The sequence below is a fragment of the Dendropsophus ebraccatus genome, chromosome 4 (assembly GCF_027789765.1).
Source record: "Dendropsophus ebraccatus isolate aDenEbr1 chromosome 4, aDenEbr1.pat, whole genome shotgun sequence".
NCBI lineage: Eukaryota > Metazoa > Chordata > Amphibia > Anura > Hylidae > Dendropsophus > Dendropsophus ebraccatus.
Genome location: NC_091457.1, coordinates 109,556,011 through 109,580,732, shown reverse-complemented (window position 1 = coordinate 109,580,732; position 24,722 = coordinate 109,556,011). Strand labels below are relative to the sequence as shown.

The window sequence follows — 24,722 nt, the reverse complement described above, 5'->3', positions numbered from 1 at the left end:
TCATTAAAGGGGTACACCAGAGGAAAATGTTTTTAATTCAATCGGTGTCAAAAAGTTATACAGGTTTGTAAATTACTTCTATTTGAAAATCTCAATACTTATCTGACATGGTTCTCTCTGCTACAGCAAAACGTTTACTGCTCTGGACAGTTCCTAACACAGACAGAGGAAGCAGCTGCTGCGGCGTGGGACCCCGGGAGAAGGAGAAGACCTGCGCCTGGACATTTAATGTAAGATGCTGCTGAAATGGTTGGTCGCCGCCGCGCACCGCTATTCCGCTGATCATTCTCTCTATTCCACGAGCGATAATCGGCCGAATCGGGCCGATTTGGCCGATTATCGCTCCGATTTGGACGATTATCGCTCCGTGGAATAGGCCCTTAAAGATGGAAGAGGTGACTACAACTGGTTACAAGTGTGAGATCACATCACTTAATCCTTTCATACCAGTTCGCTCTTTACCAGTGCATAAATCCCTGCTCTTGGATACATTGAGAATCTAACACTTAACACCAACTTAAAGCCTCTGTAATGGATCATACAAGAAAACAAAATAGATACGTCTTGCAAGGCTGCTGTTTACCCACTAAACAAAGCAGCGTCTCTCCATCTGTCTCAGCATGAAGACCCAGCAGGATCATACAAATAATCTACAGTATGGGACCACCTTTGTTCTTCCATGCCTCTGAAACATAATCCCCTACTGCCTACGCAAGCTTTAGTAGTAGTATAGAGTCTATAGCAACTTGTGGCTCTTAAATGACATAGCTATACTGTATACATGTAAGTTATCAGTTTGCTTTAAGAATATTGTTCTTGCTCTGTTTTCTAATTCGATGTCAGTTTGTATTGTGGGAGACGCTGTGGAGGTTGTATTCGCAAGGATTGCACAGAACCTGCTAAGACCTATAAATAACCTTCTCCTACAGGGTATATACACATTAAAGGTGAACTGACAGGCTTTCCATGCAGCTGAAGATTCAGGACACTGTATCTAAGCCCCAAGAGTTGGCTGCACTTAACACCGCTCATTTTCGCAACAATAATAGCCCCCCCCCCTCTTATTTCTTTTATGAGATTCATTTATATTCCTATTTCTTCTGAGTATATAGTCTATGTTCGTTCTCCTCCTCGGTGAGGCTCAGGATCTGAGTAGTAGACAGGACATGTCACTCTGTATCAGGGAGATGCTCTGCTCCCCCCGTTGTTTGTTTGTAGACGATGTATGTACAGTATGCTCTCAGGGGATCCCCTGAAAGGTGAAGGGTGATGGCTTGGATCACTCAGCTGCTCTGCAATCCCTGAGAAAACAGCAGCTCTCCTGGCGGCACTAACCAGGCTGTCTGGAGGAAGCCGATCCTGTCCGGAACGCTTTGTGTACAGAGCGCAGTCGGCAGAACTGATCACAGGTGCAGCAGCCTCTGCAAGGTTCAGATGGGCAATACGGGCAGAACTCATTTCTGTATTGTTTTCTTGTTGATCTTCAGCAGAGGTTTTACTTGCCCTGTACATCTGGCGTATACATTGGCAACCTGTCAAAAAGAGATACTGGCATATGCCAGTACCCTCATTGGGTTTAACCTGCAAACTATTGACATATTTATCATATATTTTCCTAACATATTCATCTATTTTGCCAGAATGAAGAAAAAAAAACATGGCTGCCTGCACTTTTCAGTTCTGCAAAATAAATGTATATATTAGAAGAAGAAGAAAAAAAGATCCAGACGGGTCACTAGTTGATTTACGCTGCAGTATTTGTTGGCATCCCTTTTTGCCTGGTTGACAATCTATATGTACAAGAGGACCTAGCCTAAGACAGGCACTGAACAATGTAGTGTGAAAAAAGCCTAAAATATTGCTTAAAGGGGTTATCCAGCAAAAATCTTTTTCTTTCATATCAACTGGTTTAAAAAAGTTGTATAGATTTGTAATTTATTTCTATTTAAAAATCTCAAGTCTTCCAATACTTATCAGCTGCTATATGTCCTGCAGGAAGTGGTGTATTCTTTTCAGTATGACAAAGTGCTCTCTGCTGCCGCCTCTGTCTGAGACAGGAACTGTCCAGAGCAGGAGCAAATCCCCATAGAAAACCTCTCCTGCTCTGGACAGTTCCCGTCTCGTACAAAGATGTCAGCAGAGAGCACTGTCAGACAGAAAACACCACATCCTGCAAGACATACAGCAGCTGATAAGTACTGAAAGACCTGAGGTTTTTAAATAGAAGTAAATTACAAATCTATATAACTTTCTGAAAATAGTTGATTTGAAAGAAAAAGATTTCCCATGGATAACCCCTGTAATGTATAGTTAGGGATCAGACCTTCTATTTTTATTGATATCCAATCATAGTTAAATCCTGAGTTTTGGGTGGTTGCAGCCACCACTAGGGGGAGCTTAGGAACCTACTGTTTTATTATTGCTTTCAATATGTAGTGAACAGTCAGCCTGAAACTATTCTGAAGTTATTCTCACAGTTTTGAGTTTGTAACAATCCCATGTGACATAAACTGAGGTACACTGCAGCAAAACCTGGACCGGACACAAAAGTAACAAATTAAAGGCTAAAGAAGTTGCAGGGTCTGTAGGGTTTTCAGCTTCTGGTTATGTTCACACAGAATATTTGGGGCCATTTTTGAGCTCGTAAAAACTGGCCATTTTTAAGCTCAATAAATGTCAGAAAAAGAGATCTTTGAACCAAGGCCAGTCGGGCAGGTAGAAGCCACTGGGGACAGAGATGGTGGGTCAGGCAGCAAGAAGGGGAGGACAGGTTCCCTTTAAGCTTTACATACAACAGAAAGTACTAAAAGCCACCTCAGGGATGACCCTGCTGCATACTATTCAGCTTTATCAGAAACAGATAAGAGGTATATATAAAAAACTGGTAGAATATGACATCTCACAAGACATATACAAAATTTACTGAATGGTTTTCCTTCAGGTACAAGCTCTGTTATATCGGTAGAATATTATAATTTGTACCATGTGGTCATCATATCGGCCTTGCACTTGGTTTGGACATGATAACATTTGACTAGTGAAGCATATGAATTTAAAAGGCTCATTTCTAGCGGTGACTTAATTAGAGTCTGTATATCCTGGAGTCTATGTACAGGGTAATGACTGTCTGCTAGGTGTACAGGAAGCAAAGATTTCCCCCCTGATCTAGATACTGCGTGACGCTGCGATAAAATCTATCTGACTGCCTCACCGCATACCGTAACCTGACATACTGAGCCCAGCGGCAAGGGAATCTGAACTAGAGCCGAGCAACAATTAATGTGTGGAGTCGTTGGCAAGGAGCGGAAACTCAAAGGACAGTGCAGCTTCTGCATCATACAATTTTATACATACATTGTATTATGCAGTGATAACATATATCTCTGCAACAGAGTACAGCAGAAAATTATCAACACATACAATTGCTGAGCGCACCTATCGTCTTTTTGTGCTTACAAGGCTACAAGATAAATATAGTGTGTGCCCTTAGCCACCACCAGGGGGAGTTTTATAGGTTTATAATTAAAATCAATAGGACCTGTAATTATCTGTTACTTAGTTATGACTGCCAATATAGCTACCAAAGAGCTATTCTGCTTTTCTACACCCTGGGATGTTAAATTGTTCTTTATTTAGTTTTGTTGCATAAATGAAAAATGTTTTATTATCACTGCCTAAAAAGAGATAGTATAATTACCAAATAAGGGTACGTGCACACTATTGAATCCGTGCGGAACACCCATGTCTGATTCCACAGCTCGCCCCTGCTCATGGCCACGGCTGTTTCTACCCGTGCCATAGACTCCATACTATGGTCGGGCGGATTCCGCTGTCTGTTCAAAAAATTAACCTGTTCATTCTTTGGATGGACGGTGGAATCCGCCCAACCATAGAATGGAGTCTATGGCAAGGGTGGAAATGCGCATGGCCAGGGCAAGTTTCGGATTCCGTAGCGTGCACATGCCCTTATAGTCTAGATTAGATATGTTTTAGACTACATATAGAACATGTTCTATATGTAGTCTATATGCGCTCAGTGTGCTGCTGTAAGCTCCTCCGCTGCCGCCGCTCTCCACTCAAAGAAGTAACATGTTACTTCTTTGAGTGGAGAGGAGAGGGAGCGGACGAGTGCGTGCCCTCTCATTCACTTACAGCAGCACACTGAGCACGGCGGGATTCCGTGGTTGAGAGGTCCGCCGTGTTTGGCCCTAAGGTTATAAACAACATGAGAAACTATTACTTTACTAAAAGAGTAGTAGATGCTTAGAACAAACTTTCAGCAGATGTGGTTAGTAAATCTACAATACCAGAATTTAAACATGCCTAAGACCAGGTGGCCTTTTTCTGCCGACAGTCTTCTATTTCTGTAAGGAAATCTGTGGAGAAAATTATGGAAATCGTGCACATGGGCGGAATTGCTGCTTGGGCTTTTTAGTGCAGAAAATGTAAAGCTTATAAATAAAAAGTGCTAAAGATGCTCAACAACTGTGAATACAACTAATAGGCTATGTTCATACCGTAAAATAAAAGTAAAATTAGTCGTCTATAGTTTTGAGGTAAAAATACGGGCGTATCATGAATATAATATTGCGCTAATAATTCATTACAACCATCCAAATAATGTACATGCTCATTATTTATGACCTGCTTTAGCAAAATGCAGCAGTTTGTTTTAATCTGTTCACGCATTGTTTTGTTTTTTTTACTCAAAATTATGGTTGTATTTGGCTTCTAATATCCTGTGTGCTAGCGCCATTCAAGTTCTGCTTCCTGCTGATGCGCTCATGTCCACTTCCCCGCTGTGTTTCATGCTGGTCCTGGGGCTGCTTGTCCTCACGTCTTCTGCCATCCTTTTCCTCCTTCTAATTCGTGCTGCAATCATGCCTCTGGCCACTAGGGTGCATGTGGCCAACTGCTCAGGATTTATAGAGGCAGCTTGTCTCCGCCTGCTACTGCTGTCAGCCTATCCAGAACCATCTACACCTATTTAAACTAGCTCCACCTGCCCCTCCTTGCCTGAACGTTGTTGGATTGAAAGAGAAGGTCTGTTTCTGCTATTCTGCTGACTCACCGTAAGTCCTGAGCTCAGCCTGTTCCTTGGTCCCTTGCACTGTCTGGTCCTTTGGAACCAGCTGCTTCTCACACTAGGACCACACTTGTGGAGTCCTGGTGTCCTCTAGCCGTAGAAGTTGAGCTTTCACATCTTGGAGTGGGATAAAAGGTGAAGACCTAGAGGGCACTTAGGCTGCATTCACACATTCCCTGTTTGCTCCGTGAAGCACGGACGGGGAATGCCGGCAGTGGGAAAACTGCTTGAAGGTTTGCACCTCTGTAATGACACAGTTGCGTGGCTCTGTGGTGCGAACATTCAAACAGTTTTGCCACTCCCGGCATAATATTAATACATCATGCCATCCACACTCACTGTCTGTTACAGAAACTCAGCAAAAAATCTGCAGCACATGTTTAACATACAGTAATCTGATGTCCTGCATAGAAGATTAATACATGCGTTAATTCAAAGCAGATCTTTTATTTTCTGCAATACGTGATTCACATCATACAATGTAATAAGCTGTGGTTTTTTCGCACCAATGTAAAGTCAGACTGTAAAATTATCTAGCAAATAGGACACAATGGGGAAAATAATTCTCCACCTATAATTTGTTAAAAGTGAATCTCAAACCTCCAGTGCACCCTAATGGGAAGAAGTTGAACTGTTTGGAAAAAAAAAAATATATAGAAAATTTGCTTTTTGGCCCTTTTGCCCCCAAAGTTGGATTTTAGTACATGTAGTATTTTAGTGCATGTGTTTAGTATATTTTAGTATTTTCTGTGTTTTTAATCCACTCCTGGTTTTTGTTGCAAAATACTGAGCAAAAATACTGTGTGGGAACATAGCCTTCTTTGCCATTGCTTTTAAGGGTAGCTTCACACGTACCCTACCGCAGTGGATTTTCTGCTGCGCATCCGCAGCAGATCTGCATCAGATTTGACTAAATGAATGAACACAGCATCAAATCCACACTGTAATATCTACTGCGGATCTTCTGCGGATCTGCAGCTGATTTGATGGTGCAGATTTGATCCTGTGTTCATTCATTTAGTCAAATCTGCTGCGGATCTGCTACAAATTTGCTGTGAATCCGCAGCAGAAAATCCACTGCGATACAGTACGTGTGAAGCTAGCCTAAATCACATATACTGTATAGTCAGCTCACTTTGGCTAAATAAACCAAATATGCAATATGTAAGTTTCCACCAGTATAAAAGGTGATTTTTTTCCCTTAAATATAGGCTTATTCTATTTTACACTGTATAATAAAGACTGACATCCTATTTGGAATTAAACTTTTTCTGTCAAAAAACTTCCCTCATCTTTATTCCAGACTATAGGCCCTTGCAGCAATGATGTGGTTAATTATACAAAAACATAGAAAAAAAAATTTTTTCAATATCCAAGAAAAAATAAATAAACAAAAGAGAAGACAAGCAGCGTCTGCTGTAATAACCGTTACCTCTATTGTTTTATTGATTGACAAATGTACTTGAATTGCAATTGGTTACAATAAAAGCCAGTAAATTCATTGCTGGCCGGGCTGTGGCCGCGGGGGGATGCTGCCTATTGATCCTCTGTAGCTGCAGGAGTCTTTATTACCAGGCTTTTATTCCTTGCAGCTCACACTGAGAGCCAGGTCTGGGTTGCAGATGCGGGAGCAGAGTGCAGCTCCTACCACTACCAATAGAACAAACCAGGAGACGGTGTAAATTATTCACAATGACAAAACCTTTAAACGCTTTATGTCTGTGCGGGGCCCATTTTATATGGCCCACCTGTGGACACCTGACCTCCAGATCTCTGTCTCATCTCTTGCTGCTGACTCAGGATAAGATGTTTCCAAACCTATCTAATGACTCAATTCGCTGCATGTTGTATTTCCAACCCCTGAAGTGTGTATATACAATCTATGTATACATACAGGGTAACCCGGGTGCATTCACACATTCCGTTATTACAGTCTTTGCACGGAACATGTGCTACGGACTGGATTCACTGAACTCTCTGCATCATGATTCATTATTATGCCGGCAGCACAAATCAGTTAAAATCTTCCCGCTACAGTACTGACACAGCTGCCTAGCTATGTCAGTACAGTAGCACAAAGATTTAAACTAATTTGGAGCTTCCGGCATCATTATGAATCATGATGCCGGGAGCTCTGCATTTCCTTCCGCAGCATATCGTCCATGTATAAGGACTATGCACAGAATGTGTGAATGCCCGCGAGTCAAAAGTCAAGATTCATGCAGGGTTACATTTCAACAGTTGTATACTTTTAGAAAGCAGAACTGACAAATGTTTACAATATACTATATATTATAGCAATTTGGCCTCTGGGCTATTCATACAGACCCTTGTGTGTGTTAGATGTTATTTTATAGGTAATTGCAACCTTCAAAACATCTGGCTCAATAAATATGACCTACATGTTTCCATGGTATCAGACTACAAACAAGTGCAGTCTTAATATGCAGTCATAGTCCTTTCCTTTTCTACTGTGAGACTGCTTCACAAATCTCCCCTTGATTTAAACAATAGGTCACACAGAATCTAAGGGTACTATTACACGGAAAGATAATTGTCAGAATCGGCCCAATTTAGCCGATTATCGATCCTTGTAATAAAGACAACGATCAGCCGATGATCATTGTCATTGGCTGATCATTGATATAGGTTAGAACCTATAATTGTCGGGCGCCGACCGCGCACCGCTACGTGAAATAGCGGTGTGCGGCCGGCGACTGACAATCTACATTACCTATCCACGCTCCAGGGCTGCTGCTGCGATCCGCTTCTCCCCGGGTCCCGCGTGCTATAGCTTCAGAGCGTCCTGTCTGAGCTGACAGGCCGCTCAGTCAATCACAGGCCGGGACTGCCGCGGCCTGTCTGCTGACAGGCCGCTCTGGAGCTAGAGCGTGTGGGACCCGTGGAGAAGGGGACCTCAGCAGCAGCCCTGCATCGATGGTAAAGATGTCCTTGCAGCCCTTGTTAGACGATTATAGGGGTGTGTAATAGGCCCAGTAAACGAGCGCTGATCTAGCAGATCGGCGCTCATTTACAGTTGTTATCAGGCCTGTCTAACAGTACCCTAAGAGTTCTTTTAGATGGTCCACTTTCCAGACGTCTAGGGGAGTGATGGAACGCAGATCAGTGAGATCAGAGCTCGTTTGCAATTCCCTCACAAGGCACAATCAATTGCTTGGCAGAGCCGCACAAACTATCACTGCATGGTTTGTGCGGCCATTTAAATACATTGCTATCGGCCGCACATCTTTTATTTACACAGGGGGATGTGCGGCCAATATCAATAAATTTTGCCATTGTACAATTATCGTCTGAATAAGCGTTTCTAGCCACACTTGTTACTGATGATCAGCCTGTGTATGGGTACGTTTACACAGAAAGATTATCTGACAGATTATCTGCCAAAGGTTTGAAGCCAAAGCCAGGAATGGATTTGAACAGAGGAGAAATCTCAGGCTTTCCTTTATGACCTGATCTCTGTTTATAGTCTGTTTCTGGCTTTGGCTTTAAATATTTGGCAGATAATCTGTCAGATTTATACAAATGACAGATTCCCTAACACAAGCTCACATAGCTCTGCCATAGAGACCACCTACATTATCTACCCTTCAATAAAAGCAGCTGATGTCAGACGATCTTTTGCGGGTTGCCTGGAGACAGTTTAATAGTTAAAAGACCAATTTTCATTGGGAATAAACAAACAACTTGACCCGAATCACTGAAATTAAGTTATTTAGAAGAGAGAGCGGACAAAGTAGGGAGGGGAGGGGGCAGCCTTTTCCTATTAGGCCAATAATTAGTATTTCATTATAGTGATCAAAAAGCTAAAGGGCTAGTCCATTTGTATTTGATATAAACGGCTGCGGTACAGCAATCCTTCAGATATGACATAGCAGAGAAATAGCTTTAGTTAGTGTAAATGCATATTTGGGTCCTTTTGCACACACAGTGTTCTGACAGATTATCTGACAGATTTTTGAAGCCAAAGCCAGAAATGGATTTGAAAAGAGGAGAAAACTCTTTCCTTTATGACCTGTTCTCTGTTCATAGTCCATTCCTGGCTTTGGCTTCAAATATCTGTCTGATAATTGTGTGTGAAAGAACCCTATGGTTGAGAATGTCCCTCCCATCATGCCATAGGATAGAGCACACATTTCATAAGGCCCTGTTACACGGGCCGATCTGGAGGAGCAAGCGAGCACCGACCTGTCAGATCAGCTCTCGCTTGCTCCTCGTTCCCAGCTCGGGGAACTGTGGGAAGGGCTCATTGGTGATAGCAGCAATCTGCTGCCGACATTCCTATTAGGGTTTGTTCACACTGAGGAATCCGGGTGGATCACCCAATGAGCAACGGAATCCGCTGTGGGCGATCTGCCCGGATTCCTTAGTGTGAACATAACCTAGCACAGAATGACAGCCAGCAGACCGTTGCAATCATTCTAGTTTTTTTCAACATCTTAAAAGACAAGGATGAGCCGACATTGTGCATTTAGCTGATCGTAGCCTTTTAACATGAGCCATTACACGTAATGGATGATAATCGGTCAAATATGGCTCCCTGTAATAGGGCCTATACTCATTGGGAAGAGATTTAAAATATGCTCAGTGTTGCTCCCTGCTGGCCAATACATTTCACATAAGAAGCTAATAGTAAAAGGCTAATGTGAAGAGACTGACAGAAGTGTTCCTTTAGCTTCACCTTGGTGCCAGTATTACTATAATATAATGACAGGTATATAAAAGGAATAGACTATAGAATTGGACACTCTAACAGGTCCCCTTTAAAAGATATTTTTGTGAAATGAGCTGCCGAACAGAAAGAAGAAAGAATTAATGTCGCCCAGCACCCTTTTGCTGTCAGAAAATCGGTTGGTATTCTTGTGTAACACGTTGCAGGCTATTCCTACAGATTTAATGAGGGAACATTACTGGCAGCTGCACAAAGAAAGAAAGAAATACAATCTGCATATTTTGTGATAAGTGATAGAGAAACAGAGCTGATAACATATGCCGAGCATCCCCGAATGTGCAGATTATGTCGCCATAATTAACAATGCATGAGCATCGGATCAGCTAATTACTCCAGTATTTACCATTGGAAAACTGCTGTTTACTTGTCTTGAGGCAGGATGAGCGCTGGGCCCCAAACCTGAGATCTGGGTGTAAGAAAGGATTAAAGGGGTTTTCTTAGATGAGAATATTAATGGCGTATTAATAGTGATGGCCATACAGTTAGAATGCTATTCCCATCTCAGTTTGTTATCCTCATCAACAGTAAGAGAGATGTCTGAGTGTCCAACCAATGGGATCCCCATCAATACCGAGAACAGGGATGCAATCATACCCAAAATAAATGAATCGATCGCTGCATCCTCACAGCCAACTCTATGAGGATGTACTGTGTTATGCACTGGTTTAGGTGCCTCACACTCTCTTATCACACACTCACACCGCTTTCTTCCAGCACTTTCCCCACCAATGTAAGGCTAGTCCCAGTCACCACAATATAGGATAGTTAGTTCCTGGTGATAGGGTCCCTTCTTTTAGTCTTCTGTAGTGTTGGAGAGAAAATAGTCACTGCTGCAGTCTACAGCCAGGCCTGGCCCAGGCCAGGGTCCTTTTCAGTTAGTTAGAGTTGGAGGGAGAAAGAGAGTTTGTGAGATAACAAGTATGCAATGCTAAAGCCAAAGGTGGGGTAACTGTCACCTGGATAGACCTTGCCTAGGCCTGGGATAGTCTGCTCTTCAAAACAATCCACCTAACAAGACTGATCCGCAGTGGAGCAAAGAGCCTAAGCTAAAGTACTCCATTAGAACCTGTGCAACCTACTCTGGAAACCTTAAGCTTCGCCTAATTGCACAACACTGCGACTTATGCTACCAGACCAGACACTCTGTGGGCTCTTCTGGCAAAGGGAAGTCTTCTTCTTTTTCATTCTTAACAGTGAGCATAAGATTCTTCTTCTTCTACACAAGTCATACTAAAAGTCATCCCCGCAGAGTACTGTACTAGTAGACAAGGCCCCAAAACAGACCTCTAAAAATCTCAATTTACACTTACTTACTACCTTCTGCTTACTACCTCATTATTTCAAACACCTAGACCTAAACCTTCTGTGTTGTTCATCAGGAGAAAGGACATTGTTATTCCAATTTTCATGATTATCTTTTGGACTCATATAATCTGTTCTTGTATTGCACTGAAGATCCTTTAAGTAAAGCTATATTCTGGTTTAGTGCTGCACTCTGTGCTCACTCCTTTCCACTGCACCTCCACACACACACACCTGGTTCTACACCTGCACCAATCACCACTTCTGGCCACCGTGATAAGTGCCCAGCTTGCCCACTGCTGTTACCACCTAGCAACCCCAGGTCATGACACAGTTAGTGCTCATTCTCCATTCTCCCCATTCTCAAGATTGGTGGCAATCCCAACATTGAAATTGAGTGCCAGTCTCAGAAAATCCCTTCTGAGACTGGCACTGGCATTCTGGGAATGCATCCCTAGAGTAGGGCAACATGTTGTAGATATGCAGCAGAGGTATCTCTTCACTTATTTTCCAGTTACACCTTTAGGGCCCATTCACACAGAGCAAAAGAGGCGAATTTCAAGCGGAGCCCGCGCTAAAGACAATGCTTGAAATTCAGCCTGTCCCATTGTTTCAATTGGATTTCTCGCGTGCCTCCATTCTCTGCCTAAAGAATTAACATGCCCGCCCTTTTGCTCAGTGTGAAAAGGCCCTTATAGAAACACAGAAAATTGTCGGCAGAGAAAGACCATTTGGTCCACCTAGTCTGCCCTTTTGTATTTCCCTTCTTATCATCTTTAGATGTGTTTATCCTAGGCAGGTTTACATTCAGTTATTGTGGATTTACCAACCACATCTGCTGGACGTTTGCTCCAAGCATCTACTAGCCTTTCAGTAAAGTAATCTTTTCATACGTTTCTACTAAACTTTCCCCCTCTGATTGTGTCCTCTTGTTCTTGAGTTACATTTTTAGTCTAAAGACACTTCCTCCTATTTAGTCCTTTAACATATTTAAAGGTTTTGATCATGTCCCCTCCTTTCCCTTCTTTCCTTCAGACTATACAGATTCAAATCCTTAAGTCTTTCCTGATATGTTTTATGCCTCAAACCCTCTACCATTTTTGTCGCCCGTCTGCCCGTGGACCCGTTCAATTTTACCAATATTTTTTTGTAGGTGCGGTCTCCAGAACTGGACACAGTATTCCAGATGTGATGTCTATAAAGCTCTAGAGCTCTATACAGTGGGACCATAGGTGTTCCTTTATAAATGAACACTGGGTGACCTCCAACTGGAGTGTCTGTATAGATCCCATAGAGGTTGACACTCAAATGTTTCACAAACCTAATGGTGGGCAACAACTGCTTAAAATTACTACTAAAAATTACAAAAACATGGCTGCTTTCCTCACACTGGAAGACTGTGTCTGGTATAGCCTCATGGCCCCGCTCTCCACTGTTTTCAGGAAAAGAGAACGACTGTTTGTGGTCTCGTTCCAGATACATTTAGGAAGAGGCTGAAAATAACTAGTACTATATTGACACAGAGGTCATGTTGTGATATCAGCCAGGCCAGTATAACAAATGCAGAAGTATGAAGGTCCGCTTATCGTGACACTAACGACAGAACAGTAACAGTTTAAGGTACCATAAGAAAGCACAACCTGTGGTATCCTAGCCCCCTGTCTCTTATTAGCCTAGATAGTTTGTCACGTGTAATGTCCATTGTCCCTTCTTGGCCACAAACAGCAGGTGGTTGTATTATAACTCATTAGCTGATCCCGTTTACTGTATCCCCCACAGCTAGAGTCGGGTTAATTACAATGTGACTGGGTGACCCCGGATGCTGTGCACTCACAGGTGCAGCATGTCTTATAGATGAGAATTATGGTTTCTTATACTGGATTTTTCTCACTATGTAAATTGATTTTACTTCTGTTTCCTCTAAAATTCCATTCCTGCACTACTCATCCTGATCTTGCTGGTTTATATGCACATTCCCGGGGTCATTATAGGATAAAGGTTCCGGTGTGTCCGACACCAATACCAGGTCATTTCCCACACTCTATGGGAAAATATTCATTCCACCAGGTCTTTGTGTGAAGGCTGGATGGGGAAGATCCTCATCAGGTCGTTTTACACACACAGATATGTGATCAATTTATCTGACAGAACGGACTATAAACAGAGAACAGGTCATAAAGGAAAGACTGAGAAGAGGAGATTTGTCCTCTTTTCAAATCCATTCCTGGCTTTGGCTTAAAAAAAAATCCGTCAGATAAATTGGTTAAAATCTGTGTATGTAAAAGGACCCTTACTGTGACTGACTGCCATGGAGTGCTTAGCAAGGGAGGGGTAGAATATTTGGGTAAACAAGTGACAGAAATATCAGCCCAATATAATATATTATGGCTGACAAGAAGTTGCTGCCGACAGCTACTTCCTGTTCCAGAAACTAAAGGCAGAAGACTTCTGGAAAACATAAGAGCTTACAAGAAAATGCCTGCACAATATGGCTGCAAATATGGAAGAGAGGCAGGTTGCTATGTTCTGGATGGATGTCTCCTTTAACCCCTCCTGTGTCCTTGTACAAGTTCTGGTTTCACTTGATGGAACATTCAGTTTCCTTCTCCTAAAACTTTCTGCTGTTGTTATCAGAAATCTTCAGAGCTCCTTTATGTTGTGGATTCAGTTCAGTATCTGAACACTAGGAAGTCTTTATCTGATGTACAACGTACAAAACTATTTACTTTATCTTGTCTCTCCTTTATTAGGACAGGAGCGACAGAAAACAGATTTAAATGGAGCTGTAGATACCATCGAATATCAAGTAATTACTGTGCCTTGTTCTGGTGAAGCCGCTCAGTCACTCTGCCCTCTGATCAAGAGCAGGTGAGAGTAGAATGGCTCAATATGTTACTGAACTGCCCGCTGCATACAGCTAAGGACCCATTACTTCCTATTTAAATGAAGGGGGGTAATTATATTTGTACAGCCACTCAGGCCTACATCATAGATTTCATGGGTGAATGGGGAGGACCTGAACATTTTCAAAACAAAAGGCACCATCTCTGGAACTGGGTTTGCACATCAGTGACCAGTCGTTTAAGTGTAACTGTCATTAATTTTTTTTTACAGAAATCAATAGTACAAGCGATTTAAAGAAACTCTGTAATAAGTTTTAACAGACAAAAAGCAGTTTTGCAGGCCCCCCCCCCCTTCTTGTCTGTGCATTATCAGGCAAAGACATCTTCATTACAGAGGAGCAATGTGACGGGTGGGTTTAATAAGTCCATTATAACCAGTAGAGGGGGGAGGGATCCATGGGGATGAGTGAGCAGGGAAAGCGGAGAAGCAGCCCAGACGGTTGGAGACTGTCTGGGCACATAAAACTCTGAATTAAGAGGTCAGAAAGGTCAGAGCATATCTGGGAGCTTGGTGAGTGAAGATTGCAGGATGTTGTTTTGTACAGTGCTGCCTTTTCTCCTCTTCGTGCTCACTCATACCCCTCGGCCGTGATAAAACCTGTGATAAAGAAGTGATACTTACCTGTCCCCATAGTGCAGCACCACCAGCTCAATGTTAACCTCCGGTCTCCTGTATCTCCCAACTTCCTGTGTCATCATGACTCGGCAAGGACTATCCACTTAGCCAATTGTTGACTGCAGAGGCGTACTGCTGTCATTTACTAAATTAGTCAGGTTAGCTCCTGCTGGCTTAAAACTACACTCAGCAAACTCAAGCATGACATGAACAATAGGAGAAGTATGCTAAGATTTGTTATCTAACGTATGAAAATGGCTCCAACCATTATTACACTGCAGACCACATGAGTGGTAACATTACTGATACAAGGCAGCCACAGGCAGAATAAACAATGACATTCAGTGACTCACAGGTGACATCTTCTCTGATTGGAGTTATTCTCCCTTTTTTTCTTCTCTATAGGGCCAAGACCTCGATGACGCAGGGTTTGCCACATAAACGTCTTTTGCTGCTCACTTTTTCACATCTTTACCTTATAGACACTCTCAGTACTTAGATATCCCTCAGGGTTTACCGTAGGGCCAAACATGGTAACAACCAACCAGTCATAAGAACAAATGTATGAAATGACATCAGTACAAGCAGGTAACATAACATAACAGGGGAACTCACCATTACAGGACAAAATGCTAATTATCATAATAACAGATTATGGTATAATTGAGTGATGAACATGGCAGTCAGGAATTGAAGCAGATAGATGAATACAAACAAACTGCACCCTAACTAGTACTAACTGGTTATGAAAACCTTAATCTTCAAAACTGACCCCAAATCAAACAACTGAACACAAGAACCCACAGGTAAAAGACAAGGCTGAACAGTGCTAAACTAAAGGCCCTATTCCACGGGCCGATGGAGAAGAGAAAACAAGCGCTGTCAGTGCTCGTTTGCTCCTTGTTCCCTGCTCGCTGCCACCGCTATTCCACGCAGCAGCAGCAGCAAGCGGGTGAGTGCGGGAGCTGCGGGCGGGTGATGTCTGCTGCCGCCGCTCCTATTCTACGGTGCGACAGCAGCAGATTGTTGCTGTATGAGTCACTTGTTTTTCAACATGTTGAAAAACAAACGACTGCAACGATCAGCCGTCATGAACGATGTTGGCTGATCGTTGCCTTCTATTCCACAGGACGATAATTGGCTGATAATCGTTCCGTGGAATAGGGCCTTAAAGGGAACCAATCACCCAGAAAATCAATGTAAAGACAAGGATATGTGCTGATAGATCACCCAGCACACTTCCCAAATATGCCCCTGTAACCTCTGTGCCCCCCTCAATTAGACAGTAATCTTACTTTGTTCAGGTCACGCGCTGTATGTAAATTTTTGCTAAGTAGTCCTGGTGGGCGTATGTAGTCCTGGTGGGCGTATGTAGTCACGGTCCGGGGGCGTATCTAGTCACGGTCCGGGGGCGTATGTAGTCACGGTCTGGGGCTGTAATCACGCCCAGAGGGGCGTGATTCGGAGGCTTGCGGTCCAGTGACGTCATCCGGTGGCTTGCGTTCCGCGTCGCGGCCGCGCCGACGTGTTCGGGAACCCGCGCATGCGCAGTACGTCAGCGTCGTCTCCCGCCGTACTGCGCATGCGCGGGTTCCCGAACACGTCGGCGCGGCCGCGACGCGGAACGCAAGCCGCCGGATGACGTCACTGGACCGCAAGCCTCCGAATCACGCCCCTCTGGGCGTGATTACAGCCCCAGACCCTGACTACATACGCCCCCGGACCGTGATTAGATACGCCCCCGGACCGTGACTACATACGCCCACCAGGACTACATACGCCCACCAGGACTACTTAGCAAAAATTTACATACAGCGCGTGACCTGAACAAAGTAAGATTACTGTCTAATTGAGGGGGGCACAGAGGTTACAGGGGCATATTTGGGAAGTGTGCTGGGTGATCTATCAGCACATATCCTTGTCTTTACATTGATTTTCTGGGTGATTGGTTCCCTTTAAGGAGCAAAAACAGCATAGAAACCAGCAAAAAACAAGATACAGAAAAAAGACTGCACAAAAATGAACCAATAACAAAAGTTAGACAAACTAGGGGAAAAATTAGGGAAGGAAATAAAAGAACAATGTTTATGTTTTAATAGTTTGTCATTGTACAATATCTCAGTTGAGGTATATAGCTTAAGGCTATGTTCACACTACGTAAAAGTACGGCCATTGTTGCCATCGGCAACAATGGCCGTACTTTATGCGCCTGTGAACACTGCCCTATCTGCTATGGGACCCATGCCATGCGGACCCGCAAATAACTGACATGTCAGTTTTCTGTGGCCGCAATTCAGTGAATTGCGACCGCAGAAAGCTCTGTCAGTTCACACAATGAAGTGAGCGACTCTGGCCGCTTGCTTCATTGTGTGCTGTGGAGTGTTCTGATGCAGGCGCGCGCTGATGTGCCCATATAAGAACGCTACGGCCATAAAGATCAGTACCGGCCAGGATGATCTGTGCAGAGACCGGCCGGGTCACAGAACGGCCGGTCTCTTACAGAGTGTGAACATAGCCTAACACAATATTGTACAAAAAGGCACAATAGATAAGGTCTAGCCAAGACGCACTCACACTCCAACCTCCAACCAGCCTGCTGTATAACCACAACTTCATAACCATAATTACAGTATAGATATCGTCAATTCAGTGAAATAAGTAAGAACATTACCTATTAGTTATTGACAGACACATCAAGACTAGAGATGAGCGAACCGGGTTTGGGTTCGAGTCTATCCGAACCTGAACGATCGGCGTTTGATTAGTGGCGGCTGCTGAACTTGGATAAAGCTCTAAGGTTGTCTGGAAAACATGGATACAGCCAATGACTAAATCCATGTTTTCCACATAGCCTTAGGGCTTTATCCAACTTCAGCAGCCCCAGCTAATCAAATGCCGAATGTTCGGGTTCGGATGGACTCAAGCATGCTTGAGGTTCACTCATCTCTAATCAAGACCTATCCGTTATGTCAACAGGGGATTTAGATTATATTGAGGGTATATCCTCAACTAACCCGTTCTCTAGATTAGCAAAGGACTTTCCTATCTAAATATAGCGACGAAAGGCCTTGCGCTACATTTTTTGATGTGAGCCAAGGCGACTATATTTTTGTAAACAGTGGCATCGTGAGGTTGCCTAATGCAATCATCTTCTCATAAACCCATGTGGTATTTATAGTATCTATCACCTCATGCTGCTTAAGAGTATCAGAACTCCTCCAGTGCCGCACTACTATTATTTTAAAAATAATGACGCCAATATTCTAAAAGGTGCAGGGAGGCCCTTCACTTCTATGAAAAGGAGTAGCAGTTGTGGGGACCATTTTATGAAAGTAGGAAAAAATTGTGTGATTAGACTTTCTCTAGAAGGAGTGTAGTTTAGGGCATATCCATAAAATGTGGTAGTGACACATAGAAAATCCCCTATAATCTGCACCACACTGCAAAAGACTGGGTTCTGCTTTCAACCAAGCTAAGCTGGGCAGCAAGATCTGCTGATCTACACTAAACAATTCTTAGCAAATGGCCAAAACTAAAAAAAATAAAAAAACACACAAAACAGATGGATGATCCCTGTTATTTTTTTTAACAATATTACAATTGGTAATTGTATAGCAACCTTTGCTGTCCCTGCTCTGCCATAGTTAGTGAGTTGTCCCTCAGGTGTTGGAGTGCCTAGGACTATCATGTGTGGATTTCTCTGGTGTCATATTATGATATGGTGCCTCAGACATGCTACCTGTTTGTGGAGAGTTATTCCCTGTGTGTTCTCTGCTACTCACACTGTCAACTCAATACAGTCAAAAGATACTCACCCTTCCCTGTTCCAACACTGCCATCCAGGGATGCATGCCAGTTCTGGCCTCTTTTTGGCCAGAATTGGCATCCTTACCATAAGGCAGGTGACACAATGACCTTATTGTACTACCTGCAGCACAGTAAGATACCAAATGACAGAGGACAAAGAGTCTAGCAGGTTCTTCTGAATCTCTACCACCCACTTACACTTAAAGGGGTAGTGCGGCGCTAAACGTTAATTCACAAAATAACACACATTACATAGTTATACAACTTTGTAATGTGTGTTATGTATGTGAATGGCCCCCTTCCCCGTGTTCCCTTCCACCCACGCTAGACCTGGAAGTGTGGTGCATTATACTTACCGCCAATCGCGACATACGATGACGCGGCATAGGGGGGCCGGCATGAGGAACGGCTGGAGCGGTCTGGCCGGCCTCCCAAATATGACGTCATTGTCACAAGATGGCGTCCGGGGGTCGACACAAATGCGGTAAGTATAATGCACCACACTTCCGGGTCTAGCGTGGGTGGGTGGGGGTTGGGTACACGGGGAAGGGGGCCATTCACATACATAACACACATTACAAAGTTGTATAACTTTGTAATGTGTGTTATTTTGTGAATTAAAGTTTAGCGCCGCACTACCCCTTTAAATCTGCTCCCTAAGGATGCAAATACAGGGGAACAGGGTCAGTGTCCAAGTTCTTCCCATTCTCCCATGCCCTATTTGCTGTGAATCCACACAATGTTTTTGAGCATTTCACCCTTTTTAACTGAACTGGGAAGCATGAATTTAAATCCACATACAGACATATAACGTGAAATGATATCTGGTGCAATTATTCCAGGGTTACACTGCTCATTACAGTGAATCAGAGCTCACTCCTGTAAGTCCTGCAGCTGTGTCAGCAGGACATGATTATTATTACATGGAATCTGTCATCAGTGTCATCCTGCCTGAACCACAGGCAGTGTGAAACACTAACAGGCTCCCTCTGTACTATGATGTATGATTCACTCGGAAATATTGTCATTTCAGATGAAGCATGGCTATAAAGCTGTATGGGAACAGGGCTCCCAGTCCCTGGGGCAGTCCCCGGCGGATTCTCCCTGCTCTACCGACCGTGATTGATAGAACTCTCCTATTAGGGTATAGGAATAGTAAATGTTCCCGCTTACTGAAGACAAGTAGATATCTTCACCATTGTAAGGAATTAAAACAGAAAGTATATTAGAAAATTGCTCAACTTTTTACAAAATAAGGATTATATATTATATGAATTCGAGCGAGAAATCGCCTCCCCCCCCCCCCTTACAGTATACACAGCATCCTTACCATATAATTATCATTTCATTTAATCCATGAATCCCTTTGTCTGTATTACTTTACATGTAACTGCTCTATTTAACTGTGTTAACTATCCCAAACCCAATCAATGGTGAAGACAAGTATAGAATAACTGAACATGAGCTCCTGTCTCCGGGAAGGAGAGGATTTTTCTGTCATTGTCTTAAAGAGACAATGATTTCTCTCCATTTGGTGTGAATGGACACAATCTACTGTTTTATGCCACGTTCTTCAATGGGATGACTGGCAGGACATCCAAAAGCTCCCTGCATCCCAAGATTACTACTGAATATGGATATCAGCCACACCTTATATAAGGTAGCCTGCCCTCTCACAACCTCTTCTCCACTGTACATGCATTTATTCCAATACAAGACATATGTAGACACAGACACAAAATAAACAGGGTTGGAGGGGGGGCCTTAAGGTCAAAGTTGATGAGCAATGGCGGCAATTACTATTTTTGCTTTTACCAACACTTTTTTCCAAATCTGCTTAAAATAACTAATAGCACATCCCAAATCCCTTAAGGGAAAAAAAAAAGTAAGATTGCTGTCCCATTAATTCTCGCTCTGCTCTCTATATAAGTTCCATACTGTTGTTTTATCAGCACATATTAATAATTAAGAACAAAGGAAGTTGGATCAGACCACAGGGACCTTATAGGGAAAAATGAATACATTGAAATCTATGGCAGCATTACTAATTTATAGGTCTATGCAGGAAGATATTTTTAGATTAACAGGGGAAGGTTAGCTTATTATCAGGGAAGGGAGAGGTGGATGAATGGTGGTATGAATAAATGGAGGTAGATGAATGATGGTATGCACATTCTGGGTATTCATGTACTTTCGCCCATAATTACACTAGACAAGATCTATCATAATTGTTGTCTCTGGCCCTGTAATCTGAATAAAGGTTTCTGGAAAAGAACCAAGGTTATCTGTCCTAAATTATTACCTGGCTGTGGTAAAGGTGAATGCATTGTATACATCATAACTATACATCACACATCTGAAGATAACCTCTCCTTCCTTCCTCCTTAAGTCTCGTAGGTGTCCTCTTCTATCAGCTAGAGTATCAAGGCACTCAGCTGTGTCTTAGTTATATCAATTTCCGAGAAAACTAAGTGACAGCCAGTGTTAAAGGGAATCTATCAGGAGATTCATGCTGCTTGAACCATAGCTAGGCAGTCTGAAATGGCAATGGCTCCCTCTTCAAAATCATCTATGTTTTACACAGACTCGCTGCAGCATTTCAGAAGAAGGGTAAAGTACCGTCTGAATGGTACCCGCCAACATCTCCCAGCCCAGCTTGGTTTGATTGACAGGTCTTTCCTTCTATACATGCTAGGGAGTCATTATTGTAATAAGGGCAGATTACAGACTTGTTTTTCTATACAGTAATTTTTCTATACAATGTGAAACACATATGAATTCATCACATTAGAAGCCATAACACACACACCATTGTTCTGCGTCGTACCCCAATTTCAATATACAATAATCGCAGCGCACAAAACCACTTTGGTGACCAGGTCTTAAGTTTGGAAAATGGGAAAAAAAAAGTTCTAATTATCCATTTGTGCTAAAACTGAACATCCCCAGAATTGTGCACCACACTGCACTATGAGATGTCTGTCCTTGCATTATGCACATAGCTTAGAATAATTTTTCCTATTAGGAATAGTGTTTTTTCTTTTTTAATACATTTGCATCTAATTCTACCCCTGCTGTATAAATGTGCATTCATTATAGAATTATGCCACTGGAAAGCTGCATTTTATGTATAATCTTAAAACCTATAAATCTCCCTATAGCAAATGTCAACACAAACACAATTCGCTGCTGGGCATGAACACGAGCTCGATGAGCATTTACGGCCCTTAGTTTTTAAACCAAAATCATGAAATGTGACATTTACAGTTTATGTGTATTATAATATATGCAGATAATGTATGCATTTCAGGCTAATATTGTTTTGCTCTAGTTCACCTAATTGAAACCACTGTGCAGTGCCTGATACCACCTCTAGATGTCACTGCTGCAACTCCTCTGTGCAGCCAGGAAACTACAAAATCTTGTAATTGACAGAAATTCTGAAACACAGTAAACAAATGATTGAAATTATTTAAGATTGATAGCAAGGACATTACAACTGATTTTATTACTAAAAACCCATCATATCTCATATGCTTGTCACACGGCTCCTGCTAATAAATTCACACTGTTGGAGCTGCCAAGTGGAGTAAACCGTGAGAAGCAGGAAATGATGGCTCAAAAAGACACCTCACCAGCATCTCCTACTATAATAGGCTGTAATACTGCCCCCCGTGGTCAAGAATGCAACTAATCTAATACTTTCCTAGTACAGTGGTGCCTTGGATTAGTGCTTGTAATCCAAATCTACTCTTAAACCAAAGTAAATTGGTTCCACATCCCAAAAATAATCATTTTTTTATTCTGAATAACATGAAGAACAGATGAAACAAACAATGAGAAACAGCTGAATAGGTCATATTATAAGTTACCATATAGTATAGCAATCAGCATGTGGAGTAAAATGTATACTAAAATGTGCATAAACCTGAAAAAACAGGCTAGAACAGAGAAGCAGGGCTGCTGTCAGAGGTCTGTGTGGTCACATGACAGCAATAGGAAAGGTGTGTGTGTTCAGTATGGCCCAGGAAGTGAGAATCACAGAGTTGGTGAGAATCACAGAGTTGTGCAGGAGGACAGTGACAGAAACTTTATATACAGCAGTTTGAATGGCTGAGTGTAAGTGCAGACAGATTATAGCAGCAGTGTGTATAGCTGAGTGTGAGTGCAGGCACATTATAGCAGCAGCGTGTATAGCTGAGTGTGAGTGCAGGCACAGGAACAGAGCAGGAATGGAGAGGATGGGAAACACAAGGACTGACAGAGACTGCAGGAAGCATAGATGAATGAGCGGGGCAGATGTGGGCACATAAATACAGCGCTATCTGCCCAGGGAGACAGAGGTTGCAGCTATGGAGAGATTAACTCTACAGTCCTGTGCCCTGACACAAGCCCCAGCCTGAAGAGGATCTGCTATGATTTTAAAGGTGAGAGAGACTTCCTGGGTCAGAGTACAGTGCTGTAGACCACACTACACAGATCCTGCCCCTCCCTCACTCCCCCTCCCACCCAGTACAGGGAGCTCTTAAACCAAAGCGATGCTCTTAAACCAAGTTACAATTTTGAAAAAGATCAGGAATTGTGGCGTTTCTCTGCCATAGAGTTCAATGGAATTTCTTCTGGTTAGCTCAAAAAAAAAATCACTCCTAAAGTCAAAAACACTAGAAAAAACTGCCTAGAAAATATTTTTCTAGCATTTATTTGGAGGCCAGAAAAACACCACAAAAAAAGTGTCTTGGGACACCCCTATATGGTGTTAGCAATAGAGAGATCTATAGAGAATACTATAATACTGCCTCCTATGGGCAAATATATAACCATATAGTTCCATATTCCCTCTACAATGATCTGCCTTTGGCATATGTTGGCATATCAGTAAATATATTTCCAGGCAGCAATCTAACTACAGTACAAGCCTCATGGACATATTGCCCTCTTTATTAGTTTGCATCACAAATGAAAAAAAAAAAAAAAACATCAGCTAAGAAGATTATTCTGTGATGTAGATATTTTTTGATTTCTCCAGATTGTCTTACAGATGGATTAAATGAACTCCTTACAGTAATATTGGATTAGAGGAGATTTTTAGTTTCTCCCCCCCAGGAGAGAATGTCTCACTGGATGATAGATCTGGGTATTTGTGTAATCCCTGCACGCCTAACACCATTTACACTCTGGTGCTGTATAATGCCGGACCTCCCGGGAGAGCACAGGCAGCGGCTTCATCCGTCACTGGATAAAGTTTCCAGTATTGAAGGTTAAATGTCCATACTGCAGGCTGCCATGATTTTTTTTCCTTTTCTTTTTTTCCTTCCCAGACACAAAGGTGATCAAGATGCTGCGGCTCTGTGTCTTGTGCTCTTCTGACACCAGGCGGTATTGGATGGACTTAATGAAAGTGACTGAATTATGGCAGGAGCCTGATATAGATAAACGATGGTGCGGTAGTCGCTCATCCTCAACGCTCCATAATCAGGGAGCACCTGTCACTAAACATTAAGGCTGCCGGTAACACAACATGTTCATAAGTGAATGGACTCTCAGGCTACAGACCGCTATGGATGGTGCCAGGCCAAAAGATTAAGGGAAACATCCTTTTTTTCTGTACATAATGCTTCATACTGGATTGTACAGGGCTGACATTTATGTATAGTAAAACATATGGCTCCAGATTAATGCTAGTGACAACAATAGTCCCATGTATTTCTAATAGTAACAATTAAAGGTGAACTAAAGAACTGGCTGTTGCAGTGGAGCATTACTCTAAATAATAATAATGAAAAAAAATTAAACAATGACATTTTCTGCTTTGTCCTCATTGTTTATGTACACCTATAAAATATAAAACTTTAAATAAAGATTTTTTTTTTAAGTATTTAAAGTGGAACTTTATCTTTAAATATTAATTCATTTTTAGTCTCAAAATTCCTCAAAAGTCATTCATTTCAAAGGGGTTATCCAGGCCAAAAAAAGAACCAACACTTTAAAGTTCCTCGTTTCTGAACTGCCAGGTTGAAGGAAGTGATGTGATAGCCCTGCTCTTCCAGACAAAGAATGAGACCAAGGACCCACCAGTGGGAGAAATTCAGGGCACTGAAACCGTATTGTATGGTATTTGTACCCAGTATCTTCATTGTTAAGAAATTGGATGATATTCAAAGCAGAGACTATTTCTGATACTGATACATTTTTATTTCCTGCATACACATAGTTAAATGATACCATTCAAGATGCCTGCAGCTGTCACTAGGGGGAGCT

The 24,722-nt window shown here is 42.5% G+C and overlaps 1 protein-coding gene and 1 long non-coding RNA gene across 2 annotated transcripts in view; one reads left to right on the top strand and one right to left on the bottom strand.

Annotated features, from left to right (window-relative positions):
- The window catches only part of GRIP2 (glutamate receptor interacting protein 2), a 257,423-nt gene that overhangs the window by 209,367 nt on the left and 23,334 nt on the right, over positions 1-24,722 (bottom strand). The gene's annotated exons all lie outside the window — the stretch shown is intronic.
- On the top strand, positions 130-24,034 carry LOC138788633 (uncharacterized). The gene is made up of 3 exons (XR_011362628.1): positions 130-230; positions 13,889-14,006; positions 23,783-24,034. It is a non-coding gene; the product is annotated as an uncharacterized lncRNA (long non-coding RNA).